A 16738-nucleotide genomic window follows, 5' to 3' on the forward strand; every position below is an offset into this window, starting at 1 on the left:
AAAGTCGTGATTAAAAATTTTGTCTAAATATAAAATTTATTTGTGATATTCAATCAATTATATGAAAGAAATTTTTTTTTTTGATCTTATAAATAACAAAAATCACTTGGGTAATATTTTTGGACCTCCGATCCAGACGTTTTTCACAAAATATTATGAAAATAAATTTAATCGGATTTTATTGGCTAAAAATAAATATTCTAAAGAAGGAAACATATTTTGTTATTATTTACCTATTTCTTTTCATTGATTTACTAATATTTTTAATGATCCTTATGATAAGTTTTAATAGTTATGAAACTAACCTCTGTAATTACATCTTTAGATCACCAAAAAACATTATTAGATGTAATTTGATATTGGAATATTAGTATTTACCTTAAAAAATGTTGTGATTCATGATATAATCATCGTGAAATATCGTTTTATTGATATAATTTTTTGTCAAATTTTTATAAAAACCCGATTTCTTTTGATTTTAGGGATGGGTGGGTATCTGAAGTCTAAAAATGATGCATTTTGTAGTATTGGAATTTCTATATAAAAAATTGTAGTGCCTATCCTTTCTGGAGACATAAATTTTTTTATCGAAACCAATTAATCAATAAATTATAAGTAAATAGATTCTAATGCGAAGATGACCTCCCTGTTAAATATATAATGCCCTTGGAAGAAAGTTTAAATGAAAATATAGTGTAAAGATGTTTTCTTTTGTTTCGATACTGATTTTAAATAAATAAATCTTAAACTTTCAGCGATGCTTCCTATGAATTATATATCTTAAACCTAAAATAGTAATGCTTTTTTATAGGTTCGTATACTTCAGTCGCCTTTAAAAAGAATAAAACGAAATACATAAGTATAATTGAACCTATAAAATTACATTATAAATTGAATGATCAAATTTTATTCGAAATAAATTATTTCTTAACATTTTGGGTAAAATCGTGTACGTTTTTTATTGGCAAAATATCTTTTTTGCATTCATATCATAATTTTATTCGAATAGTATGTGAATTTTTTGCTGTCGATATTAAATAAGCGGATACTTAAAACTCCGAATTAACATAAAATCTTTGTTTTTCATCGAAAAAATTATATCAAATAAAATAAATCAAAAGTTTAAATTTGATATAAATCTTTCGTATAGTAGGATTTAAAATATCATATTATTTTACAATCAAAATTATTCGCAAGCTTTTAAAAAAAATAAGACATATTATTTCATATGTCTTTAGATAAATATATTGTTTTATTAATGTACATACATAAAAAATAATTATTTAAGGATTTTGGTGAGTAGAAATATATACTTCGCATGGAAATAATTAAAACTAGCAGAAAAATATATAAGAGATTTGAATATACTCATTCTCTTTTGAAGATAAGCCGAATTAAAATACAAAAGGGTGATATATTGTGTTACTAACATAAAAAAACTATACGTATGGTTTGTGTGTTTTTTTGTGCACAATTTAAATATAAATAATACAAGCATGGACTATTTGCAAAGTATATGCTGATAAGAAATTCTAAAAAAAAGATTCGATTGCAACTAAAACACGAGGTAAGATTTTTTTTGATATAGAGAGCAAGGTTTATTTCTATTAACAGGACCAAGTTATAAACTCAAACCCATCTAATCATATTATAATATCATGTGTATTAACAAGTTAGTACCGCATAAAAATATTTATTTCTGTATTTTTACACGTTTTCTTGTTTTATAATGTGCATAATCTAACACAATGAACGATTGTTCTGAACACTAACGTATTTAATTGTGGGTATTCTATTTTTAAAAATATATAAGAATTGTCTTTTAAATAAAATTTTTTAATGAATAGTTTTAAATTAATCTATGTAAATTATGGTTTTTGTTATATTATTTTTATTGATATCTTCTATAAGCGTGCATATAACCGGAAAGTTTGTAATTTTATATAAATAACCTCAGCTTCTTGGATTAAAATTATTTAATTCTTTCAATATTATTCAGAAAATTATCTTTTTTTCTCTTAAGATAAAATATCAATATCGTGGAGAAGTCTTTAAAGAGTAGATTTCCTGATTATTAGATAAAAAGAATTCTCGATCATGACTAACCCCGAAGGCATAATTAAATGATCAGATAGATTCATTCTATCAACACTAGGAAAATTGGTATAAAAATTTGAAGAAATCAAAATAAATGGAGTTGAATATATATTGATAAATATGAATGAAGTTTAAAAAAAAGATACACTTTTGCATGACTGATCAGAAATATTTATACTTGGTATATAGAAATCGCTTATTTTACTTTTTGAAATAAACATACAATGTTCGATAACTTTACGGATGTTTGAAACAAGAAACCAATAAAACATGATTTATTTGCAAATAAGAAAGTAAGTGGAGGCATACACACAGATAGTAAGTTTGAGTAAGAAATTTGAATAGTAAATCATAAAAAGAGAATAAAAATTGTTGAAGATTGTGTCGAGATTAATATTGAAATAAATATGATGGTTTAAAAAAGGGTCAAAAGAATAAGTTTTGAAAGTATAAGATACCAAATTAATGCTTCAAATTGTCGTTATTGAAAGAATGGCTGTTTTACCTGCTTTATGCAGCTATCTAAATCGCTTTTGGTTGAAAAGGAGTAAAGGATAATTTATAAACCTGATCATAAATAAATTTTAATTATGTAGCATAATTTTTTTTAAATTGGTATGAAATTGTATTTAGTTTGTGACCCTCATCAAGTATGTGTATTTTTATCCAAATATTGCATGAATTGGTATAAAAAGGAATTGAAAAATATATAAAATAAATTCTAATCTGATATATTATTTTATTTTCTATTCGGTTTGCCTATTCTAGTTTTTACGAACATGATTGCAAGGGCATGATTTGAGAAATTTGATCTAATTTTCTCTTAAAATCTTCATCGTGACTAAGTGGATCTAATTCAAATTTTTCTATGCATGTGGCAGAGCTGTTTTCTTTTGATGTTTTTTTTGTATTTTGATACTCTTTTCCACTATCTTCGCATTCTAATTCGAATCCTGAATTTTTCAAGATCCTATTTATTTCATTACTTAATGATTTCTTTTTCCCTATATCCAGTAATTGTTTTAAAATAATTTTTTTATCATGTTCCGATATTACATCTGCATCAGATTCATCTTTCACTCTCTTTCTTGCAGTTTTTGGTTTCTTACGGATCTCATCTTCATCACTATCATCTTCATCTTCCTGTTCTTCTTTTTGTAATTCTGCGGAGGGCCATTTTTTTCTCCGATAATTATCCTCGTCTCGGTTTCTATCATTATCTTCGGAATAATCATATCCACGAGATCTTTTATAATTTTTAGAGTTATCAGAATCCTCTTCACCGGTATTTTTATTATAGGTTTTATTATTGTGGCCTCCTGCTTTCAGGGGTCGACTTTGAAGGGTATTTCTTCTGCCCGAGGGATAAGCGTAAGTATCCTTATCTTCAAGTGCATCACGAGGCATGCAAATATTATCATTTCTCTTGCTGGAAGGAGGGCGGTTTCTTGAGCTTTCTGGACTCCCAGAATATGTTCCATCGCCATTTCGATCATATCTTTCCGGGTTTTGATTGGTCGGTCTATCTTTTCGTCGCCGTGACCGTGGCGAATCGTCATCTTGATCGTTCAAAGATGAATATCTGTCACGTCTATTATTTTTGTATGGTGAATCTGCTATGTAAAATAGCTCATTTGGTTTGTTCATTGATAAACTACAAACATCATCAGGGCCTGCTCTTAATTTTTTCCCGTTTCCAACAACATTTAAACATTTTCCTTGAACATGTATTTTGAATACGTCTAATTTCACCATTTTTATTTCAAATTTCTGATTTTCTTCAGTGTGTTCAGCAAATGAAATCAATTCTTTTGTCTGACCATGTATATCTAGAACCTTATTGGACCTGTCGGATCCTATAGAGAGCTCGTCTAGATAAAGATGAACCTTTGATAAATTTCCATCATCAACTTCTTCTATTCGAAAGGATTTGGCACTGTCTGGGTCACCCGTCAATTCTATAAGTTCGGTATCTGTCCCAGAATCATAAGTCAACCACTTATTTTCTGATAAGGATTTAATATATATAATTTTGCCACCATCACGACCCCAATATCGGCATAAAAAATGTAATATAATCCATGACATAGGCATGATTAAAATTTATTTTAAATGCATATCTTTATGTGGGTTACTTTTGAAACATTGTTACACAATAAGTTTCTGATAATAGAGCTAAAGATATGCTTTGTTAACGTTTTATATTTTTAAATTATAAATTATTTTATAGATGTTTGTATTTAATAGAGTTCAGTGTATAATAATTTATACAATTTAACGATTTTTTTTTACTTTTCATGGTATATCTACTAAAAACCAAAAAAAAATTTCTTACATTAAAAAATATTTTAAATTCAATGCTGCATATATTGTGTTTATTTAGTCAGCATAAATCATATAAAATTCCTAATTACCGACATCTTCAAATATATTAGGGGAAATTAGCCTATATAATTGTGGAATTTCAAATTTTGTAGTTAATTAACGTACAAATATTTTTAAGACAAAAAAATTAAAAATTCTTCTCATCGTTAATTATATTTTTTAAAAAAATTTAAGACTATAATCGAAACACTTATTTTTTTGGTAATTGAGTATATAATTGGTGTTTTAAGCCTTTATACCGTAATCACGTATATTTATATACAAATATATCAATTTTCTAGCCGTTTATTCGGACATTAACATTTTGTAAAGTAGTTTTTCAACCTTAAAAACCAAGCTATTAAAAAAATGTGTCTGTATCACATATAAACTAAAATAAATTGCATATGAAATATCTATTTATTATGTAAAATATAATCTAAAGTCTTTTTCTATGATATTTTAGCATGGTTTTATATTTCCAACAAGTTTTATTATTTAATCAAGTAAAAAATTATCTTTATTTATGAATCTATGAAATATGTCATATTATTTTGACGTATTTCGAAAATAAAATGGTCAAAAGATTAAGCTTTGATAATTATTCAGCATTTGTTTTTTAGCGTTTTATAGAAACGAAATTTTGAATTTCAAGGGCATAAATAAAAATGTTTTACAAAAAAACCATAACATATAATTTAAAAACTATTTTATGTATTACGTTCTCGCAAAAAGCTATCATTATATTTGCAGAAGATAAGTATAAATATACTATTTTACATGCATAAATCACATTTTCTGCATACGATGGTACAGAAAATTTTATGTTTTTCTATATATTATATCTATTCATATAAATTTATAGAATTATTCAACAATATCTATTATCAACATATAGACACGATAAATTGATTATATCAAAAATTTAAATAAATTATAGAAGGATTTAAAATAATTACATACATCTTTTTCGCGTTTAAAAAAGTAAATAGTTCCTTGCAGACTTTTAATCTTATATACTTGCAAAATTTTTATATTAAGATTGCTCAAAGAATTTCTCTTTAGCATTATATATTTATTTAAAAAATTATTTTAAACTGTAGAGAATGCAGTGGCGCAACTACTTTAGAGAAGCTTAAATATATGCCCAGAGTTTCAAGCGCAACGCAACCCCGGATAAATATGAATTACTCAACGAGAAACATCCACAAGGGGGTTGTCGGTGGAAACTAGAAAGTAAACCCATGAACAGACTGTCAAGCTATAAAAATTCGTATTTTGCTGTTTAAGACTCCGAAAGTTGTCCTAAACATTGAATTAAGCCTGCTCTTTTCAGCAAAGATATGGTTAAGTGGTAGTGATGGCACTATTAACGAACGACGAAAAGTAGATGGAATTACATTCCCTCCTATCGACTACTACCAGATAAAACAGTTATAATCTACGGGGATCAAATTTTTTGTTGGAAATTTGATGAACCACACGCGTGAATGCCTCAGATAAGCAAAATTTCTTAATAGTCATATGCTAAATTCTTAAAAAGAAAATATATACGACTAAATAGAAATAAATAATTTATTCTCGAATTAAAACTAGCAGCGCATAAATGTTTAGAAAATGTATAAAATATACTAAATATGAATAAGAATAAAATTATATATAACTACAGGGATTTAAAAATAAAAAGAGGGTGCTTTTTGATAAAATTGCTAACGAAACGATGAATACAATCTTATAAAGTAAAGGTACCGCATTTTACAAAATATATTCTAAGTGAATTTGAAGTATGGTTTTATTATTTCATGAAGAAAAGTTAAAGGGCCTTAAGATATTTTTTAATCGATTAATTCAATATAATATGTAATCTAAGAAGCATCGTAATACATTATTTTAACAATAGAGTTTTACTTTTATAAAGAAATAAATTGATGTCAATAATTTAGATTAAAAATTTTAGACTAGGAATGCATTATGCGTATTTTATCAACGCTAAATGAATTAAATTTAATTTGATACATAAATTTTTCCCCTAAACCCCTTTCTTCCTCAAAATAAATTCTTTAGCAAAATTCATGTGCTAATTGATGATTTAATCGTTTTATTTTTAACTTGAAAAGAAACAAGAAAGTAAAAATATCCATCAGCTTTTGATATTGAACTATTTTCAAGATATCAAAGTAAAGATTTTGAAACCGATTAGAAAGATTAATTAATATTCTGTCTCTAAATGTTGCCTTATATTTATAAATTCTGGTATTCGATCTGTATATCCGTGAAAAATACTTTGCGTTATAAATCGGATGATTTAGTCTCGAAATATTCATTAGCCGTATTTAAAGAGTCGTTAATACAAGCATAAGCGTAAGCATAGACCCCGATAATAAGGTTATGAATGCATTTGAATCAACGATTGCAAGGTAAAAGGAGTATCGTAGAAGTTAATGAATAAAAAAATGATTAAAAAGAAGTATAAAGACGACTTTCTTCATACAATTATAAAATTTTTATTGATCGAATAAGATAAAACTAACCCATATATAGTTTATATCTATTTAATAAATATATTAACAGATTTTATCAAGATTAATTTCAATATTGTGTTTATTAAAAGTTTTATTTAAGTTCTCTTGACTTTCTTGTGAATTTCATATGTTTATATGATTGCTGCATCAATTTATTATTTCTTTTTCTTGTTTTATCATTCTTTTTTAGATTGATTTTAGTTTTTATTTCTTATATTTATATTGAATTGATTTTCATTTAATTTAAGTATAAAACTATAACTTTGCAATTGTTTTTTTGCTTAATATTTTTATGTTTTTTTTTGGATAAGATATATTTATTCAATTATTTATATATTTTACAGGTATTTAGTTGGGATATAATCATTTACTATTTTATGTATTTAATTTTATTCGTATTTTAATCATTTGTATCTTAATTATTCTCGATAAATCATTTAAAATTATTTCTAAAAACCGCTTATTTTATCTTCGAATGTGTAAAAAATAGTAGCATACAAAAAATTCTTAATGTATCAATAGGTTACGGTATTTTTCGCCAAAATTTAACCTTTTCATCTTCTGATCCTAATAAAATTTAGAAATAAAAAATCCAAAAAAATAACACAAATTTTATAATCAAAAAGAAAAAAACTAGTTCCAGGCATATAAAAGTGATCATAATATCATTGATATCAATACATTGTACTATATATTATTATTTTTAATTTTAAAATGGGCGTATTTTAGAAATTGATTAAACTTATTGATTATGGTGGAAAAATACTCAAAAATAAGCAGACAAAAAATATACTTAGAAGTTAATATAATATATTAATATGATTTTATTTTACATATCATAAAAAGTTTAGTCATTCGATAAAATTTTGATTACATCTATATTCATAAAAATATTGGTTTTAGCAGGATTTTTTTAAAAGAAAATAGAAAATAACAAAATAATGTATGTCTACAGAATATGGTTTATATTTAATATTTTTCTATATGTGATATTTCAGATTTATTTGGAAAGTAAGTATTCTACTTTTTGCGCATAATATAAATTAAAAGGGTGAATAAAAAACCGAAAATTGGTTCTTTCTGCAACTATATGTAATTTGAACGGAATATTAGAGTATTATTACCATAAATTTACACAAAAAGTTGTTTAAATTTTCTTGAAGTGAAAAAAAATCAATTTATACATTTATCTGTTATTTTAAATTGGGGAAAGCTATTTATTCTAGGAATAATTTTGAAAAAAAAGATAAAAATATGTTCATTAAAGAACAAGCACATGTAAAACGAATCACTTTTTGAATGTTTTTCATTATAACAATTCTTAGAATACAAAATATAGATACACAAATAAAAACCATAAATATAGCATAAGTATATTTTACGCTGATTTTTATTTGTTTTTTCTTCCAAAATACCAGGTTTTAAAGGTTCAAAGCTCTGTAATAATTTTCTACAGGATTTATTTTGCTTCTATTCTTCATTTTAGTCGGAAACCAAATTTTAAATATTTCATCGTTATTGTGATTACCACAAATAGTTGATCTTATTGATATTATATTAGTTAATACTTGTTTTACATTTATCTACGATATGAATCTTGTTATTTCTCATGATATTTTTAATAGACGCATCTGAGATAATTTTTTTAACCAAAAATAACCAAATTTCATACATATTAATCACATAAAATAGTTTTAAAAATTTTAAAAATAAATTTTGGATGTATCGCATCGCTTTAGATACTGCTATTTTTCAAAAATAAATCTTAAAGGCTGTAAAAAGACAATCATAATTTTGCATTGCATAGTCCTAGATATTCAATTAAAAAATATTTTAAAAAATTATAATAAAAGTTATTATCTGCATGCATCACACAGTAAATTAAATATAAAAGGGCCCAACTAATTTTATATTCATATTTGATTAAATACTATCATAAAGAAAATATAGTATTGGTATAGTTATAGGTTTGCATCTGCTTAGCTGAAAAAATAAAAGATATTAAAAACAATTGATGTTATTAAAAGGATTCATTTGTGGCGATGTAAATTTATTATTTATTTACCATCAACTATTTTTTTCAAACTGATTTATAGCTTCGATATCATTTACTTTTTTTTAAAGAGGTAATTAATTTCGTGTTTTAAATTTTCCTTTATATTATTTTGTTATACGCTTACTTCCACACTGTTTTTAAATATTATTAAGCATTGCTATTGTGCTGTCCGTATATATTGTCGATGATAGTAATATAATGAAAAGTTAATTCTTTGTGCCAATTTAATATATTTATATTTGAAAAAAAAAATTATATTAAGTTTGAAAACTGCGTAATTTTGTTGATCCACTTTAAAAAAAATCACTTATTTCTATTTTTCATTCTTTTATATGCTACGAAAGGATTGTTTAATTATTGAGCAACATATATATAAATTTATTTATTTTAAACAGGAATTATTTTTATAAAATTTGATTTTTGCTTAAAAATTACAAACATTTTGCACTTAAATATCAATTAAAACTCGCAAAATCAGAGATTCTTGATTTTGAACAGACTAAAATACATCAAAAGAGGCAATTGATTTTTAATGCATATCAAACTTTGTGATCTGCATGTTATTCATATCCATCTACATAAGCCCTTCAAATCATTTTAAATTTTCATAATTGTAATAATCGAAAGGATATACTACTTCTGCATTGTCAGCACAATTTTATCTAACTATGATGAAAAAAATTATAAAAATTATTTATCTATATGCTTACGCAAAAAATTTAGACCACAGTCTTGTTAAAAATAAAGATCTTAAAATAGCTATTTTTTTGAACTATTTGCATATCGGCTGAATTATGTAATATTCAAATTTTTGCCTCAGAATTAATTAATATTACATCCTGATATGCAAAATATTTTAGATAAATTTTATTAAGACTGTGATTATTTCTGATCTTATATTTCAAAAAGAAAAGAAAAAAAAATATTCAGATTTTCATAATTATTACCCAAGACAAATAAAATCTGGTTTATTTACATAACCATAAAATTTGAAATTTAAGAAATTCAAATTCTTACGGCGATAAAATAAAGTTTCTGCTTTTTTTGAATTATTATCCCGTAAAAGAGTATATTTGTTTAAAATAAATTTTTCATTGGTCAGATATACACATCTACCAGACATGTATTGAAATTTAGTTCAATCAAAATAACCACCTGAAAATTTTAGTCTAAAAATATAGATAAACCCAGGTGGATAATTTTTTATGCCTAAGTTATAAATACATGTCAATTTTACCATAGAGCATTTAATTTTAAGATTATTTTACTTGAAGCTGCTATATATTTGAAGTATATTTAGTGACTTTCTTTTTTAATCGATTTTTCACGATTTTAAGGTTTTTTGTATTATAAATCAAAAAATTTAATCTATGACAGAAATATTTAATGGATTATTATTCTTAGCAAACTACTATCGGCTGCGGCACATAATTACCGTAATAGTTTGAATTTCCAGGCGGCTGGGGTTGAGACCATTGGTATTGTTGTGCTGGCTGTTGAATTTGTGGGGGTGGCTGTTTTAAAAGTTGTGGTTGAGACTGGGGTTGAGGCTGAGGCTGTGGTTGAATCTGAGGCTGTGGTTGAGGCTGGGGTTGAGGCTGTGGCTGTGGTTGACTTTGGGGCTGTGGCTGTAGAGGAGAACTGGTATTTGAGGTTCTATTTTTTATAGGTGGTCTTCTTCTTGGTGATCTTTTACTTTGTCTTCTTTTCTGAGGCAAGAAAATATCCGGAACCTTAAGACCTGTTCCAATGTAAGAATCATTTGTCTCGTCACCTAATTTTCTCACTTTGTCGAAAATTGCATCGACTGATTCCAGACTACTTTCTTCAGAGCAATTGTCTTCCATTTCTTCGGGTGGTATCAGCTTGTCGACCGAATTTTTGAAACCTTTCTTTTTTTCTTTTTTCAAGGATTCGGGGTGCTTTGATACCTCGCTTATTTCATCTGAAGAACTATCAAGATCTTCTAACTCCTCTGATGGCTTGCTCTTAGGTTTGTCTTTTGTTTTAGTAAGAGAAACCTCTTTTGGAAGTGTTATCGGTGGAGGATTTACACCATCGGTTTTACAACATTCTATTTCACATTCTGGTGGCATTACTTTAGTAACAACCTTCTCTACTGTACATGTTTCTACAACTACGTTCGTTTTGGTCTCGTTTATCTCATTGATAACCGTACTTGTTGTTGTCATGACAACAGTTTGGAATATAGTCTCCGTTGCTATTTTTGTCACGACTTCTGTTAACTTTGTGTGCTCAATCACATTGCTTACCGCTACTGGAACCATCGAGACTATAGTATCTGATGCTACGTTCGTTTCTGTTCCACCAGTTGTTTTTACTTCGACTGGGGTTTTAGGCCTATCTATTATTATAGCGGTGGGCGTGGAACTAATTCTTGATTTCGAACTTGACGGCTGAAATTTGACCTCAGATGTCTTTGAATGGGCTAGTTCCGAATTAGAATCATTTGTATCGGCCTTGGAATCAGTAGGAAACCCAAAGCGGGGGCTTAAATTTACTGGGGGAGGTGTTTCTTTGGCTGGGGAATTACCAAGAACTAAATTATTAGGATCCGAAACAACAGATTCTGGTTCAGGAGTAATCGAATTTTCAGAATCTGATTCTGGTTTATCTCTTTTCGGATTAGCTTCAGGCCCTTTTTTTTCATCATTATTCTCTGGTGGCTCCTTTGCTTTAATATCAAATTCTTGGTTTTTATATCCCTCAACACATTTTTCAAGATGAAAAATCTTGTCGTGAAATGCTAAACAATAGTTTATGTAACTGTTTTCATTTTCATCCCAAATTTTCGTTTGAACTTTATGAACAATAGGTGTGATTTCTCCATCACCCGTTTTCAGAATGTTCCATCGTTTAGGAGGGCCTGATTCATTTATGACTATTGTGTCTTTGCCTTCTATGCCTAATTGCATTTTGGGATTTTTAAGTGATGTAATTGAAAATTTTTTTGTGTTATCTGCTGCTGCTGCTGATTCTTGTGTTATTTTCCACGATGCATCATCTGCTTCATCGTCATGTTCTTTTCTAGCAAGCTTAGTTCCAGAATCATCTACTGCAACATATACATGATCACCATTTGCATTTTCATTGTGTGTGGATATGATCCATGTTCCTGGCTCATGAAATCCACATGAAATTATTCCTATTGAAATAGAAATCAATAACATGTTTGAATTCTAATTCACTATTTTTATATATAGTCTCAAACACGCGTTTCAGAATGCATAAAACGTTTGATAGAAGATTCGATGTCAGCAATCATTTTGATAGTGTAATGTTTGTTGACATTAGAGAATGACTTTACATATCTATTTTTAATATATAAAGATACCGATTTTGAAACTATATATAATTTACCTTCATTTTTAATCTTTTATAATATACATTATGTAAAATTTATATGATGTAAAACTAATCACATAAAACCTTAACGGGTTTTATGTTCTCAATTGAATTTTATTTTCAATATATTAACAGAAACTTAAATTTTCTTCGAATTGACAATAATTATGAAAAATTTCAGCATTAAAACTTTTAATATGCATTTATTAAAACTTTTATCTTTAGCCACTTTATTTTCTAAAATAAATTTTGTTAACAATAAATTAATGTTATTATAAGGACTTGTTATTTTATTCATTACAAATTATAATTCTTTAATCAATAAAATGTGTAAATTTAAACGCTAAAATAAATTATAGGTATAGCATTAATTTAAACCCATCACTTTTCGTGATTTTTAAAGAATGATTATAAAAAATAAATTAATAGAATATAAATAAAGTCCCAAGAAAGAATGAAGTTTTTTTAAAGTGAAATCTCAACCGAATAAAATTTATATATCTTGGCAAAAAGTTCGTGGATATAGATATTTATTTTTAATCATGTGGTGAGGATAATGTAGCCCTATTGATGCAAAATAAAATGTATATGTATTTTATATGATGTATATTGAGATGAAGTATAATCAAGACATTTTTTATTTCTTGATATGCCATAAATAAAATTATAATACTATTTCCTCCGTTGATAATAAACACGTTACGTATAACTTAACCAAATTTAAAGCCACAAAATCAAAATTTTAATAAAAGGTTTCTTGTAATTTAAACATCATAATAGACTCATCTATTCATGAATTCTATAGATGCGTCATGTAAGAATCTTTCAATATGTTCTAATCCGTCTCTATCAACTTCATCTAAGGAATCCTTACTATTATTATCTCGATCATTTAAGTTTTCTCTAAGTGAATTATAGCTATCAAAATCTGCTTTTGGCTCTAAAATATTCTGGGAGTTATTTCTGTTATCATCGTATCGTTTATTTCTTTCATCGTATGGTCTTTTATTCTCCGATATTTCTTCGTCCTGAGAATTACCTCTTCTATCTTGGCTGTAATCTAGATCCCCACTACCATTATCATCTCTACCGTTTGAATTGGTCCTATTTCGATTTATATCATCTATGTTATTGCCATATTCCCCTTGTTTGTTTGGCCCAGAATCCACGTTGGTGTTTCTATGATTATATTTGGGGTTTTCGTCTCCATATTTACTTCCATTGTTTCTATAATCATCTTCGGGATTTTCACTATCATATTTCTTTTCTTTGTTTCTATTATCATCTTTGGGTGTTTCATTCATATTTTTTCCTTCATCTACAGGAGCCTGTCGATTTTTAGCGTAATTTGGCGGTTTTTTTGGTTCATTTTGATGATTCTTGTTAAAATTATTATCTTCTAGCCCGTGGTATTGATCTTCACCGTCATTTTTTGGGTTATCATCATTTAAATATTTACTGCCTGCGCTTGATTTTTTATCATTCCTTGGTAGTTCTTCTCCATAATTTTTTGTATCATCATAGTTATATGGTGGCTTTTCATTATTTTTATTTGATTCGGGTTGATGATTGCGAGGTTCACTTCTATTTTTGGAAGAATCCCTTTTATCTTCTGGATAGTCTTGGCCATAATTGGCTGAATCGGGTGTAGTTTGGTTTGGAGAATCTCTAGGATTATTCGGTATTCTTTTACTATTTTTATTGTTATTATCGAGGCTTCTATGTGATTGAGCATTTTGATTTGCTGGTGTATCATTAGAATCTATATCTTTTTGGGCCCTAGTTGAAGAAGGGCTCTTTTCTTCCTTCTCGTATAAAGAAGCTTCTTCTGGTGGTATTTTATTAGCATTATTATTTTCTCTATTGCTCTTTTCTTTATAATCTTCTACACTGTTTGTTGTTGTTTCGGGGTTTTCTGAACTTATCTCACCGGGGTTTTCTGGCCCATTATTCCCCCCAGATTTTTTATTTTCGCCTTGTATTTCTGGATCCGTTTTTACTGGCTCATCTATTGACTTTTCTGGCTGTTTCTTCTTATCATTTTTATTAGCCGTCTTCTCCTCCGTTTTATCACTTTCACTTATAACAGATTTATCCTTTTCTTCTAACTCTAGCTTTTTTTCACCAACATTTTCTTCATCTTGTAATTTTTTATTGACAGTTTCAAATTTTTTTAGTTCAGACTTACATTTTTCTAAATTTTCAGTTCGTGGAAGTGCATCTACTCTCCATTCAAATTTAACAGTATCTTCATATTTGTCGTTTTCGGTTGGACAATCAGTAAACTTCACAGAGTCGGTTTCATTTTTCAGGCAATAACCATCTACTAAAATTCTAACCACACCAGCAACACCCATGATTAGAAAAGAAAAATTATTAACCCTGCTCGATTTATTGTCATCCATATCAATTAATCTTGTTCTAGAAGGACTTATACCCACTGCGCCTTTTTTATTGAAAAGATTATAATACGGCGTCGTGTTTCCGCGTTCATTTATGCTTAATACTTCGCGATCAAATGCCATATCATCACCTCCAGAAGGTTTCGGCTTTATCTCTAATGTTGTCGGATCAAGAACAAAATTCTGCTTATCTGCCGGTCGAATGAGTACGGAGTCTTTAAGCAGAATCTTGCGTCTTGCACATCCTATCAGTACAAGTAACATGCATATACGTATTATCGACCATATGTTGATTAACATTTCGGTGATCTTAATTACAAATTTGTTTTACTTGAAGTCCCAATGTTTGAAACTTGTTTGAGATTTATATTTCATCATTATGGTTACTTCTTAAAATCATGATGTTTCTAATCAAAATTAATTTTCTCTAATTTATAAATTTGATAAGTGCCTTGTAAAAATAAAATACTGATTGTAATTTCAAAAAAAAATTGTGCTACTATATTTATTTAAAACTAGGTTAAAATATATATATTTGAGATAATTTTATATTTTTATTATAAAATAAAAAATAGACCACAAGATTATATATCTAAAATAAGAGAGCCGGTAGTATTTGATTTTTATGTGTTGTAGAATTTATATTCTGCCGAGAATACAAAAATTTCATGCTGTCATGATTTAATTCTTAATTTATCTTAAATATTTATGCATTAAAACTTGTGTTTTTTTTCGATCACTAATTAATTATTTACATTTGATTTTTTTAAAAAGGCAGCTCTCGAATTACAGTTAAATTAAAATACTATGGGTCTACCATTTTAAATTATTAATTTATTTCATAAATTTTATATATTGAAAAAAATATCCCAATCTACTTTATAGGTAGTAGGTATCAGATTAAATAATTTTATTAATTAGATAAATATAGTATTTTTCAAATAAATTGGGCATTGATCCTGTAATATCAAAAAAAAATTAGGAAATTTGGTATTAAATCTATATCAAAATAATATCATTCATATATATTTGTTGCCTTGGGTCATTTAAAATTTTTTTTTAGAAATCAAGGTAAAGTATTCGAGAATAATTTATCCCCTGATGAATAATTTACTGAATCCTGTATATTTATAATTTTTTTATAGATAGAAAACACAGATAAAATCGAGCACACATATTATTACGAGGATATTATACAGGAATAAGCTTTATACAAGATATTTATAAATGATTTTATGCTTAATTATTTCATTATACACAAATTAATAAATATAATAGTGTGCATAAATAAACAGTCTGAAAAGTACTATAGCTTACTCTTTTATGTTCTTATTATTATTGGCTACTTTCAAAGATCTTAAGTCCGCATATTATTTATTTTGATTACTTTTACAGATACGAGAATTATTCCCCAGCATTAAATTCTTTGATATCCAAATCAATTCCATCGTATCATTTTCTTTATTTAAGATGCATAGAATAAGTTATCTAACTACCATAAATTTTCTAAACATAGGACGTCTAAATAATATTTGAAGATTTATTTTTTTCCTTTTATTATATCAACCAAGCGAGTATTTTTCGTCTATAAAATGTGTCTTTTAGAATTGATTGAGGATGAATTTATTACACATATGAGTTGTGTTTCTTCCTTTAATAAATTCGCTCTTCTGCGATTCATACAGCTCATTGGGCATATTGAAAAACACCTTAATGCATCTTTTACCATTTGCAGCTGGTCTATCTTCATCAAATACTCTTCTTTTGTCAATTATATGAGTTTAAGTGTCTTGCGAAGTGTGAGAGCTTGCATATATGCTTCTACTTCATCTGAGATTTCTAATCCTAAACATATTTTTTATGGAATTTCCTACCACTCCACCCCAAAGTCATTGCATATGGTATTATATTGTTTTACATTTGTATATTTT

Source organism: Rhyacophila brunnea, unplaced genomic scaffold (assembly GCF_057557595.1).
Source record: "Rhyacophila brunnea isolate RB1 unplaced genomic scaffold, BYU_Rbru_1.0 scaffold_115, whole genome shotgun sequence".
NCBI classification, from domain to species: domain Eukaryota; kingdom Metazoa; phylum Arthropoda; class Insecta; order Trichoptera; family Rhyacophilidae; genus Rhyacophila; species Rhyacophila brunnea.